Here is a 17,573-nt window from a genome sequence, read left to right as displayed (position 1 = left end):
CCCTGATTTTTGTGTTCCATCCTGATCCCAGAGTCCCGAGACCCATAGAGTGTGTTCAAGCACAACTGTGCTCTGTGTTCAAGCACACTGGTTATGTTTATGCATCAGTTACGGTACTAAGTAAATGAAATGCCTTTTTATGTCAAAGAAATAAAAAAATCAAGTGCATTCATGGACAAAATGCTGACTAACAAATTGATGGTGTAAATTCAAAGAAGGGATGGAAATTGTCTAGGTCTAAATGTATTATTATGAAAAACGACAGGATGGAAGTAACACTACGATCATAAATAGCTCTGTGGAATCTCGTTATGTTTCCAATACGGGGAAGTTGATGCTGAAAAATCTCGTTATCGTCTGCCGTGAGCCGGCATCGCTCGGCTTTCCTCTGGAGCGCAATACCAATTTGAATTCAACAAATTTCGCTGACTCAAATCTTATCTGACTGAAAAGAAGATGGAATTTTGGGATGAGGATGCTCCTCTGGTTTTCAGGAGCTGTTAATAATGCAGTGGCTTATCGGTATAAGTTCCAGTATCAGGGATTTTAATGATCAACGTTTAAGAAATGTTTAGGAAGAGGAAAAAAAAAAAAAAGATTTCAGGACACTTGAGGTGAAGTTAGAGATTCCTTCCAAATACATCACTGCATCAACGATTTCCCATGTTTTTAATACGTTTGTCTAGAGCATCCATTGTACTGTTACTATAGAAACCATAACATATTAGAATGAAGACATTAAAGGTGGGGTCTCCTTTGTTTGAGAAATGCTTCAGAAAACTGCGTTGGGCTGCCAAACAAAACAAAAACAAAACTAACGTGTAGCCAATGAGCAGAAAGGGGCGGGGCTTGTCAATATGGGCGGAGAGAGTGTTCGTGTGTGACGTTAGCAGAAAGCGGTTTTAACATTGACATGGAGGATAAAAACAAAGAAAGAAAGCGAAGAAAGGCTTACGATAAGGTAAGAAGTATGACGTGTTAATATAGGATCAGCTTTCCAGCGCTGGAGAGAACTGAAGGAGAGGGAAGGCCTCTGATGGGACGCCGTCCTTTGCATGATTATGCTTGTGTGTCATTTTTGCTTGTTTGTTTATCTTCAATCGTATTGTTACAGCTACGATAAAGTCACATTTCTTTCCATTAGTTTCCTGGGTTGCGTATGTATGTGTGGGCGGGGCTATCGATACAGGGGTGGGACTTTTTGGGTTAGGGGCGTGTTTGTTTTGGTGATTTCAAATGTCAACATTGGCTTTCAAACAACGGAGACCCCACCTTTAATCTAAAAATCTTAAATCTATCAGAATCCAGAATTCAACATAATAATAATAATAATAATAATAATAATAATAATAATAATAATAATAATTTACACTCCACATTCTGCTAATCAGATCTACTAGCTACAGAAACCTTTTGTGCTCTCTCTGTTCGAACCTAACTCTTATTTAAGCGCCGAAGCAGGGCGCCGTCCTTATAAATGAAAGCGAGTGTTTGCTGTGTCTGTAAATGTTTATTGCTTTTTAATAAAGAGAACGTATATTAAAAATACATGCCACCCTTCCTATATAAACACACACGCCTAATGACAGTGGCACGCCTCGGTATCCCATCACAATAGCTCGAGAAATCGCTTTCAAAGCAAACAAACTGAGCACACGGAGGGCTTTAATTAGTGTAGATGTGAATATGGAAGCACACGGAGCGGTAAATAAATAAACATAATGTTTCTGATAGGGAGAAAGAAAGAGCTACATACAGCAGGAAGATTAATGATGTTTCAAATACGTTGTGTATCTTCCAAACAATATAATCAGAAAACACACACACACACAATAAGGGTGTGTATGAAGCTGAGATTGCATTTCCTTCTGTATTCTCATTTAGTCCTTAGATCTTACTTTTGCTCTATATGTAGCTGAAAAAGGAAAGGAAAGGCGAGTTGTGCGGCTGATTTCAGACCTGTAGATCTGCGCTTTGTTCTAAAACTGGGGACTTAAATCCTTGGCCCTGTTTGCTTTCATGCGCCGTTACAAAATGTGTATATGTCAGTTCCATGTGTTGTCCCAGTTTAAGCAGAACTTCAGGTTTCATCTGGACAGCGTTGTTTCCCTTCACCTGTTTTGGAGAAGAGACATAATGTACAGTAAGAATTTCAAACGAAAAGGCATGTTGTGTTTTTGAATCACTATGACGTCAAGCAAACGCGCTACATAACACACTATATAACTCTGTTCCCATCATGCATTGCTAAACATTTTCATTTACATTTACAGCATTTAGCAGACGCCGTTATCCAGAGCGACGTACATAAGTGCTTAAATCTCTAGCTTTGGATACATTAATGCTGGCTCACTAACTTACATACTTAAGATACCATGAGTTTAAAACATTGCTCAAAGTTATGATGAAAAAGTTATGATTTTTTATTTGTTTGTTGGGTCACGGTGGCTTAGTGGTTAGCACGTTCGCCTCACACCTCCAGGGTTGGGGTTCGATTCCCGCCTCCACCTTGTGTGTGTGGAGTTTGCATGTTCTCCCCGTGCCTCGGGGGTTTCCTCCGGGTTCTCCGGTTTCCTCCCCCGGTCCAAAGACATGCATGGTAGGTTGATTGGCATCTCTGGAAAATTGTCCGTAGTGTGTAATTGCGTGAGTGAATGAGAGTGTGTGTGTGTGCCCTGTGATGGGTTGGCACTCCGTCCAGGGTGTATCCTGCCTTGATGCCCGATGAAGCCTGAGATAGGCACAGGCTCCCCGTGACCCGAGGTAGTTCAGATAAGCGGTAGAAGATGAATGAGTGAGTATTTGTTTTTTTTAATAAATGCAAAAGGTAGTTAAAGAAGTGCTATCTGAAGTGTTTCCTGAATAAGTAAGTCTTCAACCGCCGTTTGAAAATAGCCAGTGACTAGCCAGGGGAAGCCACCACCTTGGTGCCAGAACAGATTACAGATTGGGTTATTTGTCCTTCGGGTTTGATTTCTTTCTCACTACAAAACCACCTGGTCAGGATGCTTTGGTCTGATTGTCTTGGTGCAGATCTGAGCCTGAGAGCTGTTTTCATTGTATATCGAAAAGGAGCCGAATTAAATCGCATGAGAACACATCAGGTTCTAAAACAAACGCTCAAAAACGAAAGTTGTCAGTTGTCTTCACCGTTTCAGACGCTGCTGCTGCTGCGGATGATGATGATGATGAAGAAGCAGTTGGCGTCTGAGGTGTAAACTTTCAGCTGATGGATTCTGACTGGTTTTCAAAATATTTACCTAGAATAAACATTTACAGACTTAGAACACAGCCTTTGTGATTTTTCAGGTTGTGGTTATAAAGTTGGTAAATTAGACAGAATTTCCTTCTGTACAAGTAAGAAAGGCAAAAAATATATAGTAAATATAAAAATATAATATAGGAATACTAGAAGTGGAAAAATGATTGTATTTTGAATAAAGTGGAGATGTGTGTAATTGTATTTTACTACAGAAAATAATCTGCCCTTAAATTAAATACACTGATCAATTAATATATATTTAAGTTTAGAGGGAACAGCATTACAGGTAACAAAAATTAAATAATTAAATAAGTAAGTAAGTAAGTAAATAAATAAATAAATAAATAAATAAATATGGGGATTACTATAAAAAAATAAAAAATTGATATATTAAGTTAATCAAGTAAAGTAATCATTAAAAAATCAACTTCAACAATTATTAAACAAATCATTTATAATATTTTTTCTCTTATTTTTACCTTTATTTTCCTTTTTTTTTAAACATTAATTTTAATTTTTATTTATTTCCATTTCCTTCACAATTCTTATTAAAAATTTATTTACAAATTTATAAAAAATGATAAAAAATCAGGCTGTAAAAAGATGGATTATTTACTACATTATTTATTTATTTATTTATTTATTTATTCACTAATAACTTTCTATGAGAAGCTAAACGCATGTTGTCTAATAAAACATAAACAAAACACATCAACAGAAATACGATGTGCGATTTGACATTTTGTGTTTTTTGTTTGAACACAAAATTCTACAGCTCAATTCCAATAAAAAGCGTCGACTGAACTGTACATTGTGTTTATTACTAACCAGATGTTCCAGCGTAAACAGTCCATTGTTCATTTCTTTGTCATTACGATGTTACGTGCCTTTAATTTTCTACCTTTCTCAAGAACAAATGCTGAAGTTTTGCTTTAATTCTCTTTACAGCTCACTGGGCAGACATTCGGCAGGACCATCTGCTTCAGGCTCTCGCACTGTCTTCTCAAGGGTAAACACTTCTACTGCAGAAGGAGGAGTGGAGTGAGAGAATAAAGCAGAGAAAACAGAGAGAGAAAGAGAGAGAGAGAGAGAGAGAGAGAGAGCAGATAGATAAGGCATAGCACTTTATGGACAGTTTATTCAGCAGTTTATCTCCATACACATAGTTAATAATTCAGTGAACGGTTATCCTGTATTTACAGCAACAATGTGTGTGCGTGTGTGCGTGTGCATGTGTGTGTGTGTGTGTGTGTGTGTGTGCGCGCAAGAGAGAGATATCTGAACAGGGAAGAGAAAAAAAAATCTGCAATTGAACTAATCTTTGCCAAGAAACAAAGAAAAAAAAAACACCGAATGAAAATAAATAAATAAATAAATAATTGGAAATTGTGGACAAATCACAAGTTTTGAAATTTGCTGACCTGCAAAAGAGAAAAAGGGGACACTCGCATTTCAGGATTTCATTCTAATTCTGAAGCATCGCTATGTTTTGATAACAAACTGAATTTTAAAGGCTTTTCTCTGTTAATTGCTTTTCATCGCTTCGATATATATAACAACTTTATTACTGTGAACTGTTTCCATCCTACTACTAGTTGCTGGATCTAGCGTTGAACCTTCTGGAGTGAGATTTGGGGTTTATGTATAAAATTCAGCAGCGTTTATCTGCACCATATTGTGTATTCAGTGTCGTATTGTCTTTACTCCTATTGGTGCACCAAGTCGCTCCATATTTGCATAAAACTTTATCGCATCAGTTATATGGACACGCCCACCTCTCATCGCCGACACTCGCTGTCGGAAGAAGTCAGCAGCTCCCTTTGAAAATGAACGTCTTCTATCACTTTGTCACTGTAATTTGACAGGCAATCAATTAAGGGCCTTGCTCAGGGGCCTAAGAGTGGCAGCTTGATGGACCTGCGATTTGAACTCACAACCTTTCAATCAGTAGACCAACACCTCAGACACTACACAACCACACACTATCCCCACACACTGTAGGTGTGAACGTAGCGTAACGCTCACAAACTTTAGATCACATGAAAGCACATGGATTCCAAGGGTTCGTTTGACCTTCATCTCAACAGCTGAGATAAAATATACCAGTTAGACCAGGTTTGAAATATAATGTGAACATTTCATTTAAAGAACAGAATCCAAGTTAAACGGAAAGAATAGGTAGCTTGGAATTTCTTCGGAAAATGAGATTCGATCACTGCTCCGCTTCATGCTGGGATCCATCGTACTTGGAACCCAGAAAAACCAAACCTCGGACACGGAAGCATGGGATTCCCAGGACGACATCTACTCCGGGTTCTCCAAGTTTACTGATGTAAACGAACCGTTCTTCATGAGTTCATAACAGATCACCTATTACATTATACACAGTATTTCTTCTTTCATTTTTCCACAGAAATCATTCAGGTTGTTCATCTTCAACAGTTTTGCAAATTAGGAGTTTGACGTACTGTAATGTTGGTCTCCATATTCATCTTCCTAGTTGCTAAGGGAGTGTTGTCATGTAGTTCTTGTCTTGTCCTTGTTTTGACAGTGTATTTTTTTTAATTTATTTATTATTATTTCATAAATTGCCTGCAATTGTATTCGTCAACTCTACTATGTGATGGTAAGTTCATTCATTCATTCGTCTTCTACCGCTTATCCGAACTACCTCGGGTCACGGGGAGCCTGTACCTATCTTAGGCGTCATTGGGCATCAAGGCAGGATACACCCTGGATGGAGTGCCAACCCATCACAGGGCACACACACACACACACATTCACTCACGCAATCACACACTACGGACAATTTTCCAGAGATGCCAATCAACCTACCATGCATGTCTTTGGACCGGGGGAGGAAACCGGAGTACCCGGAGGAAACCCCCGAGGCACGGGGAGAACATGCAAACTCCACACACACAAGCTGGAGGCGGGAATCGAACCCCGACCCTGGGGGTGTGAGGCGAACGTGCTAACGTGGTAAGTTTACAAAGAAAATTTTACTTAATTCTGACAAGACATGAGATGAGTTTTCACACAACTCTTCACACACCACAACGCACAAGAGACCAGTAATGTGTGGCAAACCTGGTGGTAGATTGCTCTGGGGCAAACTGGTAATCATAATCAGAGATCTAAATAGGAGCCAAAACACAAGCCGGTCGTAATTAGAATCAGGTCAAAACCAGGAAGCACATGAAGGACTGCTGAGTAACAAAAACAAGATACTGTAAGACCTCAAGTGTCACAGACATAATAGTGTTTAAATATACTGAATTGGATAGAGGTTTGTGCGCTCCTCACCGTCACACACACATATATAGGTTTCTACCCCAAAAAGCTGTCTAAGGAAGTGAGTAACCTTTAAGGAACTCATTGAGATGAACCCCTTGTACACAAGTGTTCCATTCTGCTACCGGAACAGTAGCAATCAGTAAAATCATTAGTGTGAAAAATCATGAAACCCAAGAATGCCCTAAAAGTAAGAAATTATACCTTAAAGTTTTTATAATAAGTGTCATAAGACTTATAGGAATAGGAACCAGATGTTGTAATAATTTTGAGGAAGAATATAAATAACCACACCTGAAACAAAGTATAAGCAGGTTAAGTAGTTTATTATAATCATAAACTTGCCTCGGGGGTTTCCTCCGGGTACACCGGTTTCCTCCCCCGGTCCAAAGACATGCATGGTTGGTTGATTGGCATCTCTGGAAAATTGTCTCTAGTGTGTGATTGCGTGAGTGAATGAGAGTGTGTGTGTGTGTGCCCTGCGATGGGTTGGCACTCCATCCAGGGTGTATCCTGCCTTGATGCCCAATGATGCCTGAGATAGGCACAGGCTCCCCGTGACCCGAGGTAGTTCAGATAAGCGGTAGAAGATGAGTGAGTGAGTGAGTGAGTGAACTTAATAATCAAAGTAAATAGACTCACCACTGGCCCAGGAGAAGCAGGAAAGGGGTCTGGGGAGCCAGGCTCAGGATATGAAGGAGAAGCTGGTGAAGTGGGAGAAAGGGGGCAAACAAAGGCATAGGGAGGAGTAGGAGGAGAGGCAGGAGTTTCAAGCTCAGGACAGCAGGGCTCAGCATGAGGACAACCCTCAGTTTGGGTTCTCGAGTACGTAAATTAAAAGAGGAGGATATAAGAGGATATATATGAAGGGGATTTTCCTGGGGTTTTAGGTTCTTCTACAAGGGTGTGTTGTGATTGCTTCAGGTTATGAGCTGTTTCCTTGAGCCCAATGGAATTGTTGGCTGATTGACAGCAATAAAGAATTTTGCTCATTCTCTTCCCGGTCTGAGGAGTCTTTTCATTGTTTTATCTCTTATCAGTTATAGTCTTGCCAGTAAAGTCTATTTAAGTTAGTTAATACTCGACTGAAAACCCTAAGACCCTGGTTCACCCTGTGATGTGTCCACTAGGAGGCGGGCTCTGAGTTCCGACACTAAATAAATCAGGACTTTTAGATGTGTTATTTTCCCTCTGTTGATAATCTAACACTGAATTTTAGTGTTAAATATAAATCTGAGCTGCTTTTTAGATTTACAAACACTCGGAGCGTCTCAGAGAGCAGAAATGGGTTTGATATCAACATTTACTTTAAAGAGATATTGTTGTTGTTTTTTTTAACTTTCTCTGAATCTTTCGCTCCTTGTATTATAGAGAAAAAACAAAAACTCTGATGAAACACTACAAATTCTCAAAGTCCTGGGTGTCTACTTTCATATGAGCTTCATATTAGCACCACAGTGGAGTGAGACATGATAAAGACTTTCAATCATCAACATGGACACAACAACAACAGGAGGAAATCTTTTTAGGCAATTTCTTTTTTTTATAAACCTGATCTGTCCAAGATGGCAGCAAAAGACACAACATTGATTACTCACTCACTCACTCACTCACTCACTCACTCATTTTCTACCGCTTATCCGAACTACCTCGGGTCACGGGGAGCCTGTGCGTCATCTCAGGCGTCATCAGGCATCAAGGCAGGATACACTCTGGACGGAGTGCCAACCCATCGCAGGGCACACACACACACACTCTCCTTCACTCACGCAATCACACACTACGGACAATTTTCCAGAGATTCCAATCAACCTACCATGCATGTCTTTGGACCGGGGGAGGAAACCGGAGTACCCGGAGGAAACCCCCGAGGCACGGGGAGAACATGCAAACTCCACACACACAAGGCGGTGGTGGGAATCGAACCCCCAACCCTGGAGGTGTGAGGCGAACGTGCTAACCACTAAGCCACCGTGCCCCCTACAACATTGATTAATCTAACATAAAATAAATATAAAAACAACGTCCATAATATTACAGTCAAATATCCAAGAACCAACTTCTGAACATAATTATATTCCAAGATATTTCCAAGTGTTATAATTTCAACCAGTAAACTCGCATTAGACTTTTCCATTCGTATGCAAGCTAGACTAATAACTTATCTTTAATTAGCCTTGTTATATGTTAACTGCTAATGAATCAGGTGGATATTTTAAGATTTAAAACATTAGTACATTTCTATAGAACTTGAATTACTTTATTAAACTTCTAAATAGCACTTAAACACAGTGTCTGGGGAAGAAAAAAATACATATTTTTGCATCTTTCCTTTATGAATATCTTTAAAATACTGGCAATTTTCCGTTGTGCCTCATGGATGTATCACATCTCATTGTCTCTAATTGGTCTTTCAGGTAAAATAATGGATAAAATAGAGCAATCTTGAGTTCATGTACTTGGGAGCAGTGAAATAAAGAGAAAAAATAATAAGCTAATTTAAAAGACAGGGCCAGAGACCTTCTCTTTAATGACTCTGCACAAAAAGATTAAGTTTCCAAAGTCTTTTTTTTTTCCTTTGGAATGCGGCGAACGATAATGTAAGACAAGGCGGAAAACATCAGCTTTTCTGAAGAAGATCTTGAAAAACGGCCTTGTCTCATAGCCTAGGTGCTCGCTGGATAATGTGTCCTTTATAAAAAAATCAGATGAAAAAGTTCACTAATGCTACAAAAATATATTTCTTATAAAAATATTTTCCAGTCAGATTTCATCGAGTCATCAGTTATAAAACCTGACCCTAAGAAAAAGGCGAATTTTAAAAGTTCTGTGTAAAATGTCAGCTTTTTCCAATCAGATCTTCTCAAAATAAAACTCAGAAGATCAGTCAGAAGATATCGGAAGTCTCTGAGTTGCCCCAATAAGAAAAAAAAAAACATTTAGTAGAATCATTAAAATCACATCCTCATGCTGGTTCACTTGGTAAAGGACTAAGACGAGAGGACAATCAAGCACAAAATTGTTGGAGGAAATTCTTAAAAAATAAAAAAAAAACCACACAAGAGAATAATTAAATGCTAATTCAAGTGCTTGGTAAAGTCGAAGGTCTTTGCTCATTTGTTTCAAGCCAGCCAGTGGTCAGACAGTCCGGGTAAGTTGGTTTCACCACCTGAGTACCATGACAAAGGCAAGTCTTATTTCATGTCTCGCTTGTACCTTGAGGGTACATTTACATTTACAGCATTTAGCAGACACCCTTATCCAGAGAGACTTACATTTTTATACAACTGAGCAATTGAGGGTTAAGGGCCTTGTTCAGGGGCCCAGCAGTGGCAGCTGGGTGGACGTGGGAATCAAACCCACAACCTTCTGATTGGTAGTCTTACACCTTAACCACTAGGCTATCACATCCCACTAGGTGAGGGGATCCCACTAGGGTAGGTGAGTCCAGTTGAGCCGTACTGAAAGGGTTTGACTTTAGAGGCAATGAACAGCATTAGAAATCTGCATTTATAGCAAGTCATTGGAGGAAGTGAAGCTACAGTATGAGAATGTAGAGAAGATGAAAAGTAGTGAAACCCTTTTATAGCTTTCTGGATCGGTCACAGACATTCCAGGAAGGAGTCGGGTAAGGAACGTTGTGGCTCAAGCTGTGGTGTGTTGATTGGAGGATCGGAGTTCAAGCCACAGCACTGCCAAGCTGCCACTGTTGAGCCCTTGCTCAAGGCTCTTAACCCTCCTGGGGTGCTGTATCATGCCTGACCGCAACCTCCAGCGTTGGGATATGTGAAGAAAGACTTTCACTGTGCTGTAATATAAATGCCACAAAATAAAGGCTTCTAATATTCTGGTGGTTCAAGATAACCATTCATGGATCAAACTGGCTGGATCCTGATGTTCTAAAAGAGAATCCTTGACAGAGTCCGGCAATTGATGTGAGAGAAGAAGGACAGTTGGTTGTTTTTCCCTGGTTCCCCTTTGGCAAAGATGAAAACCAGTGTAACTCTTGAAAACTGGATCAGTCACAGAAACAAGGTACAGCATTCTAGATTTTTGAGATGACCAAAATCACCTCCATGGATTGTAATGTCCAGATCCTGAAGATACTGATGTTCTAAAGGAGGAACTTTAAAAGTCAGGCTAGCAACATGAGGAAAGAAAAAAGGTTGCTTGTTCTATCTGTGGCTCCCTGAAGTTGTGTGAAGTGCCAGATAGTGTCAGATCTCAGTGTTGCCCGGGGAGATCACAAGTTCTTGACGTAAGGATGCGTCTAAAGGGGATTCACACAGATACAGCAGCTCAGGCATGCTGAAATTTCTCTTCAGAATGCGCTGTCATCTGTGACAAGATGTCCACCAGAGGTATCGATGTGGTCGGTGTAGAAACATTAACGAGGAAGGAGGAAAGAAGAAGATGAGTTGAGTGTCATTGGTCTAGGAGCCATATAAGAAAATGGTTTAGCTGTGCGCTGATTCACAAGAGTAAAGAGATTTGAAAACAGAGAAATCTATGAACTTTGCAAAATCCACAGGATTAAACTAAAACTAGTCATTTTATTGTGTGGATGATCGAAAGTAACATGTAGAGTTGACCCTGGGATTGAACCTAACCAAGAATAAAGAGCTTACTGATGTGTAACGAATGAATACATTTAATTTTGATATCAAGAAACATGCATGAAAACAACTTTCGCTAGTCCTTCCAGGATTTCAAGCTTCTTTTTTTTGTGATTGTTGATTGCTGCAGATGTACCGGTTGCAGGTCTGATACATATAAAACAGTCAGGACTTTAGGTGTGAGACATGGTTGAAGATAAAACCTTCAAGAAAGTGAGGGGCTTTTTACACCTGGTCACTTCATGTGTTTTCTGTGATCCGATAGCTATCCGATGGTAAAAAGACCAGGTCTAAATGCCCTCTGAAACGTTTTGGAGATGGAAATAAAACTGATGGTACAAACCCCTTCAGGAGGTGGTCTGGGATGCGTTTCAGATGAAACTGGACAGGTGTAAATGAATGTGGTTGTTCAAGCCACATACGTCAGCGCTATACTCCTCCCAAACAGAAGTACGTCACTCAGGTGATCTTTCACCCAGGCGTCTCGTCGGGTCTTAAAACGCGCTGCTGCTGCCAGCGAAAATGCAGCAAACAGTAAACGCTGTTTTTTGTAACATAAACGTCGTTAACCAGTTTTATCGTCTTCTTTTTAATCGCGTTCTGAAAACCGCACACACCAAAGTGTGTTCCGTTTCAATTACCCCGGATTTGCATTTTGGGCGGGAGTAGAAAGATCGGATCAATATCCGATTCGCCGAGACGCGTTTATGTGGCATCATGTAAATGGAACAGTTTTAACAAATCAGATAGCTATCGGATCAGAGACAACACATGAAGTGACCAGGGGTAAAAAGGCCCAGAGAAAACACATGAAGTGACCAGGGGTAAAAAGGCCCAGAGAAAACACATGAAGTGACCAGGGGTAAAAAGGCCCAGAGAAAACACATGAAGTGACCAGGGGTAAAAAGGCCCTCAGATGCTTGGGACATCTCAGAAAACAGAAATGGGTTTAATACCTTATTTACTTTGAGGAGTGAAACATTTGTGTGAAGAAAAGAAAGAAAATCCTGATAAAACTCTATAAATTCTACAAAAAACTTCTACAAAGTCCTGAGTGTCTACATTCATATGAGCTTCATATTAACACCGCTGTGGAGCGAGACACGATAAAGACGTTCAATCATCAACGTGAACACAAAAAAAAAAAAAAAAACAGGAGCAAATTCTTTGGTCTCTGGGAAAAAAAGAGTTAAACCTATTCCTCAAATTCTGTAGTTACTGTACATATGAGGTCTGAATACAGAATCCAGAATAATGACACGTAGATAACTCAAAGAAAATATTCATAAAAAGAGTCTTATTTCGAAGTAGTAAATAAAGACAGTCAGGTGTTCAGGTCAAACTTCATTCATGACTCCAGCTAAACCGAAAGGAAAAGTAAATTCACTTTAGCTGAAAAGATTTGTCTCTCTCAGTTTATACTAGAAATGGCTGGTGATGAAGTGAACTATTCCATTCCAGTCTTTTAGCTTCTTTGCTTAAGGCTTTTTAAATCCGTCTCCTTTTATTTGCGCTTACTGTACCACTTGGCCTTTCTTTTTTTTTCTATCATTCGTCTCGTACACACACATTCCGGAGACTGAACAAACACATGGCAACAAGACGTGTTTAGTCTTTAACAAGATGTTACACGATGGTCAGCGTTAGCGCTAGCATCGTCAGATCGTTTCCTGAAAGATCTACTGCTTTTCGAGTGGAGATGATTAGAGGAATAATGAATAATGAGGCTCTGCAGTTTTGTGGCTTGGAGATGCGTTATGTCTGGCTGTGCTTTAATGTCCGCCATGTTCTTTTATCTTAAGTCTCATTATAGAGTGTGTCAGGAGTTTCACTTGTAAAAAAAAACTGTGACATTTTATGAAAAATTGCTTTAGCGTCGCAATAACAGACATTTATAAATCAATGCAAACTTCTAACATGTTAGATGTTTGGTAATAATATTTTTTTTCTTGAGTACAGATTTCTTATCGTCGCTGTCGGGCGGAAACCTCGTATGTCCAAATTTATTGGTCAATCCCCACGTGGTATAATAGTTATTAACCAATCTAAAGTCTTGAAAATAGCTTGAGCGCAAATCTCATAACTCCATTGGACACTTCAACTGTCCACCTCTTCCTCACTCCGTGGGAGAGCTTCACGGCATATTTCTCCTCAAGAAGAGTCGCAACGAATCAACACGTCTTCTGAGGTAAACGTCTTCAAAACACTGGGCTCAAAGAAAAAAAAATCTTGACCCCCGCTAGTTCTGGTGCTCGTCTGAGGACAGGAATTTAGCGCAAGACAATCCACTGCAACGCGGACTAAACCCTGTTTTCTTTGACAGAACCTGTTTTCTCTTTACATTGCATTGCGGTTAAAGCATTTGGCAGATACACTTATCCAGAGTGACTGACATTTATCTCATTAATAAAACTGAGCAGTTGAGGGTTAAAGGCTTTGCTCAAGAGCCCAATAGTGGGGGTCCTGGGAATGGATTTGACAACCTTCTGATCAGTAGATCAACGTCTTAACCACTGTGCATGCGAATTTCTTGCCTGGGACTGATGACACTGCCATGACGGGATGCACTTATTTCCAGGGATTTCAGAACAGCGTAACAGATATTGCGTCATCTGGTAGGCGTGGCCTATTTGATAATCTAACCCTAACCCTAACCGTAGTTTTTGGTTGTTTATTTGTTTTCGAAAATATCTTAACTGTAAGATAATAAATTATAATAGATATAAAATATAAAATCTACCTGTGGGACTGTTTTGTCCTTCATTATCCATCATAGGTTTGCTCTTTTTTTTTTTTTTTTTTTTTTTTTTTTTTTTTTTTTAAATAGGGCGTTTTTCCAAGACCTCCAGAAACAAGCCCACTTTACGTCGTGGTAACGAAACCCCTGGAATTTAGTGAATGCCCTGCCATAACAGAGAAGCCGGCTGCGGCGCCTCTTGTGTCAATGCTCAGAATGCATCTCGTGTTTGTGTTACGTTATATCATGGCACATTTTTGAACAAAAATGTGAAATAAACTTTGTGTAGCTTGAAGTGTTAATGTGTTTTAATACATAGTGTCCCCCATACTATGCCTTAATATTTGGTGGTCAAGTGACATTATAATGAAACAGATGCAATAAAGCATTCTGGCATATTTCACACTACTACATATTTCAAAGAGGTCCAAAACAGGCCCAAAGTCGAGGTCTTAGTGTCTGTTTTGGGGTCTTCTTATGTCAAGACGAGTCAATAAGCTTTTATTGTCATTCCAATCATTTATAGCTGACGCTCTACATAGTGAAATGAAACAGCTTTTCTCTAGGTGCTCTCCATGGTGCTACAAATAAGAACACAGAGCCAAGAGTTTCAAGTAAGTTGTCCTTAGCTACGTGAAGTGCATCGTGTGCATCCTAGTGCAAACAGTGTGATACAAAAGGGACAGATACACAAAATAGAGCCGACAAGTGTGCATACAGTATATTATACAGTATGTTTTGCAAAAATATAGGATTGTCAACTAAGAGGACTCTTGCAAACATATTTGCACTTATGTAATAAGTCAATAGATCTTCAAGGTTTCCTGTTCACCTGCGCAGGTTTACAGAGCAGTCTACATGCAGAAATGCTTGCTGGTTAAATCTATAGCACAGACTACCAGCTTGTTGCTTACAAGAGTCCAACATGGAGGCATTCATGTTTCCCCCAACTTTGTAGTGTTTCTACCGCTTATCTGAACTACCTCGGGTCACGGGGATCTCAGGCGTCATCGGGCATCAAGGCAGGATACACCCTGGACGGAGTGCCAACCCATCGCAGGACACACACACACTCTCATTCACTCACGCAATCACACACTACGGACAATTTTCCAGAGATGCCAATCAACCTACCATGCATGTCTTTGGACCGGGGGAGGAAACCGGAGTACCCGGAGGAAACCCCCGAGGCACGGGGAGAACATGCAAACTCCACACACACAAGGCGGAGGCGGGAATCGAACCCCCAACCCTGGAGGTGTGAGGCGAACGTGCTAACCGCTAAGCCACCGTGCCCCCACACAGAGAAGAAATAATAATTAAAAAAAGAGAGATAAAAACAGCCCTGTGAATAATCAGGTATCCCTCATGGGCTAAAACATTCGGGAATGTAAAGTACTAAACAGCGTAACCGCTGTTAACTCAGTAAACACGTCATGTTCTGATGTTCTGAGGTGTTATTCGTGCCGCTGAACAAACAACACATCAATAAGTGAGTAGTTTAAAGAGACGCTTCGGTGGGTTCGAACACAAAATATGCATCATTGATTCCTGCTGTCTGGAGCTACAAACCAAGGAAGGGAAGAAAAAAAGGATGCCTAATTAAATAACCATGTGGCTTTGATTGGCGATTTTTTGATTATTTTGGCTGTTTTTTTTTGGAATATTTAACATTCCGGTAACACAAACTTGTTATAATATCTTATACCTTAATGCTAGATCAGAAACAAACATTCGTTGCTTGATCAAATTTATCTAAAACATTTCCTGTTAGTGAGAAAAAAAGAAAGCTTAAAGCTACAGCTTTAACTAACACTCTTTAACTTGACACTGGTGACTCCTTCCACACGTTGTAAATAAACATTTCTCCTTAGAGAAAACTCTACGACACGTATTGTACACGTAAGTGTATTTGAGTGAGCTGTCACTGTGAAGAATCAACACCTTTCGAGTCAGTAGGGTTCTTATGAGTCAACTAGCTGGAGGTGTAGCTGTGAATCTTGTGCTAGAGAGCTTATGAGCACATTCATTCATTCATTTTCTACCGCTTATCCGAACTACCTCGGGTCACGGGGAGCCTGTGCCTATCTCAGGCGTCATCGGGCATCAAGGCAGGATACACCCTGGACGGAGTGCCAACCCATCGCAGGACACACACACACACACACTCTCATTCACTCACGCAATCACACACTACGGACAATTTTCCAGAGATGCCAATCAACCTATCATGCATGTCTTTGGACCGGGGGAGGAAACCGGAGTACCCGGAGGAAACCCCTGAGGCACGGGGAGAACATGCAAACTCCACACACACAAGGCGGAGGCGGGAATCGAACCCCCAACCCTGGAGGTGTGAGGCGAGTGCGCTAGCAACTAAGCCACCGTGCCCCCTTATGAGCACATTAAAAAAAGAAATACATAAATACATTTGCATATTCTTACTTAAAAAAAAGGATAAATATTCAGTCTACTGGACTTGCCCTTTTTTGAAATGTCCTCTCTGAGCTTTACTTCTTTCAAGTGTCTCTCTCTCTCCGCAGGTCACTTCGCACACGGGTTTAAACTTTGCATCAAAGTCAGAAAGGGTGAAAGCTAAAGCTTAATTAATCATTCTTGACAAACTGCAAAGGCTAATTAGCTTGCCAATAATAAAGACACCTCTTCAAAAACCAAAGTGAACTAGACACAAGGTCAAACCCTAAAGGAAGACTTACTGTACTTAGTTCTGTTAAAGTCGTTGCTTTTGGGCTTTGCTGTGAAAAACAAACCATTTAAATAAATTAGAATCCGTACTAATTTTATATTATTTTGGTCACATGACCGGATAATATCCCAATTTCAATGCGTAGCTTCCCACTGGCTCGGTTGGTTACCTGCCTACATTTGAGACCGTGTCAGTCCCCTAGTGGTCCAGCATCTAGGAGCTCGTGCAATCACTAGTGTGGCCTGGTTTGGTTATCTGTGTAGATGCACAGGAATCGAATCCAGGAAAGTGGTGTGTGTGTGTGTGTGTGTGTGTGTGTGTGTGTGTGTGTGTGCGTGTGTGGGACATCATTCTAACCTTGCACATGTGACTTATACATGCAGGATCAAATGGTTAAATATAAATGTAAAAACAAGACCTTGTGATAATGCCATAATGCAACCTGTCTAACTTTTTCTGTCTCACTGTCTCACTTTCCTTCCTTCTCTCTCTCGTCTTTCACTCTCTCACACACACACACACACACACACACACACACACACACACTCAGACAGTGTATACTGTCTGACAGCATCTCCCCACCTTCATGTTCATCATGATGATTGACAGGTGAGGACAGTTTGGTTGAACTGCGCCAGCCAGAGAAACACACATTTGGATTTCTGCCAGTCCCAGGGCCCTGATGAAGCTGTAACTATAATATACACACAAACACACACACACACACACACACACACACACACACACACACACACACACACACACATTGCCCCATTGTGTTTTTCTTATAGTTATTCCAAAACAGACCGAAGGACTATTCAAGTCCACACACAAACAGAATAGAATTTTCTAGAAACAGAGGCCAGATTCTGTCCTTGGACTTACTGATGTCTCACCTGAGGAGCAGTATAAAGTCCAGGGCTGTATTTTGTTGCATGTTTTAGCTGTAAATACAAT

The 17,573-nt window shown here is 40.3% G+C and overlaps 1 long non-coding RNA gene across 1 annotated transcript; it reads right to left on the bottom strand.

Moving 5' to 3' along the window:
* Window positions 1–663: 663 nt before the first annotated feature.
* On the bottom strand, window positions 664–7,297 carry LOC132862387 (uncharacterized). The gene is made up of 4 exons (XR_009650023.1): window positions 7,199–7,297; window positions 4,091–4,284; window positions 3,151–3,260; window positions 664–2,115 (listed from the first exon to the last, which is right to left on the bottom strand). It is a non-coding gene; the product is annotated as an uncharacterized LOC132862387 (long non-coding RNA).
* Between the last annotated feature and the right edge of the window lie 10,276 nt (window positions 7,298–17,573).

This window comes from Tachysurus vachellii, chromosome 19 (genome assembly GCF_030014155.1).
Source record: "Tachysurus vachellii isolate PV-2020 chromosome 19, HZAU_Pvac_v1, whole genome shotgun sequence".
NCBI lineage: Eukaryota > Metazoa > Chordata > Actinopteri > Siluriformes > Bagridae > Tachysurus > Tachysurus vachellii.
The sequence above is the reverse complement of the archived record's forward strand: the minus strand, read 5'-3'. Positions and strand labels throughout refer to the sequence as shown.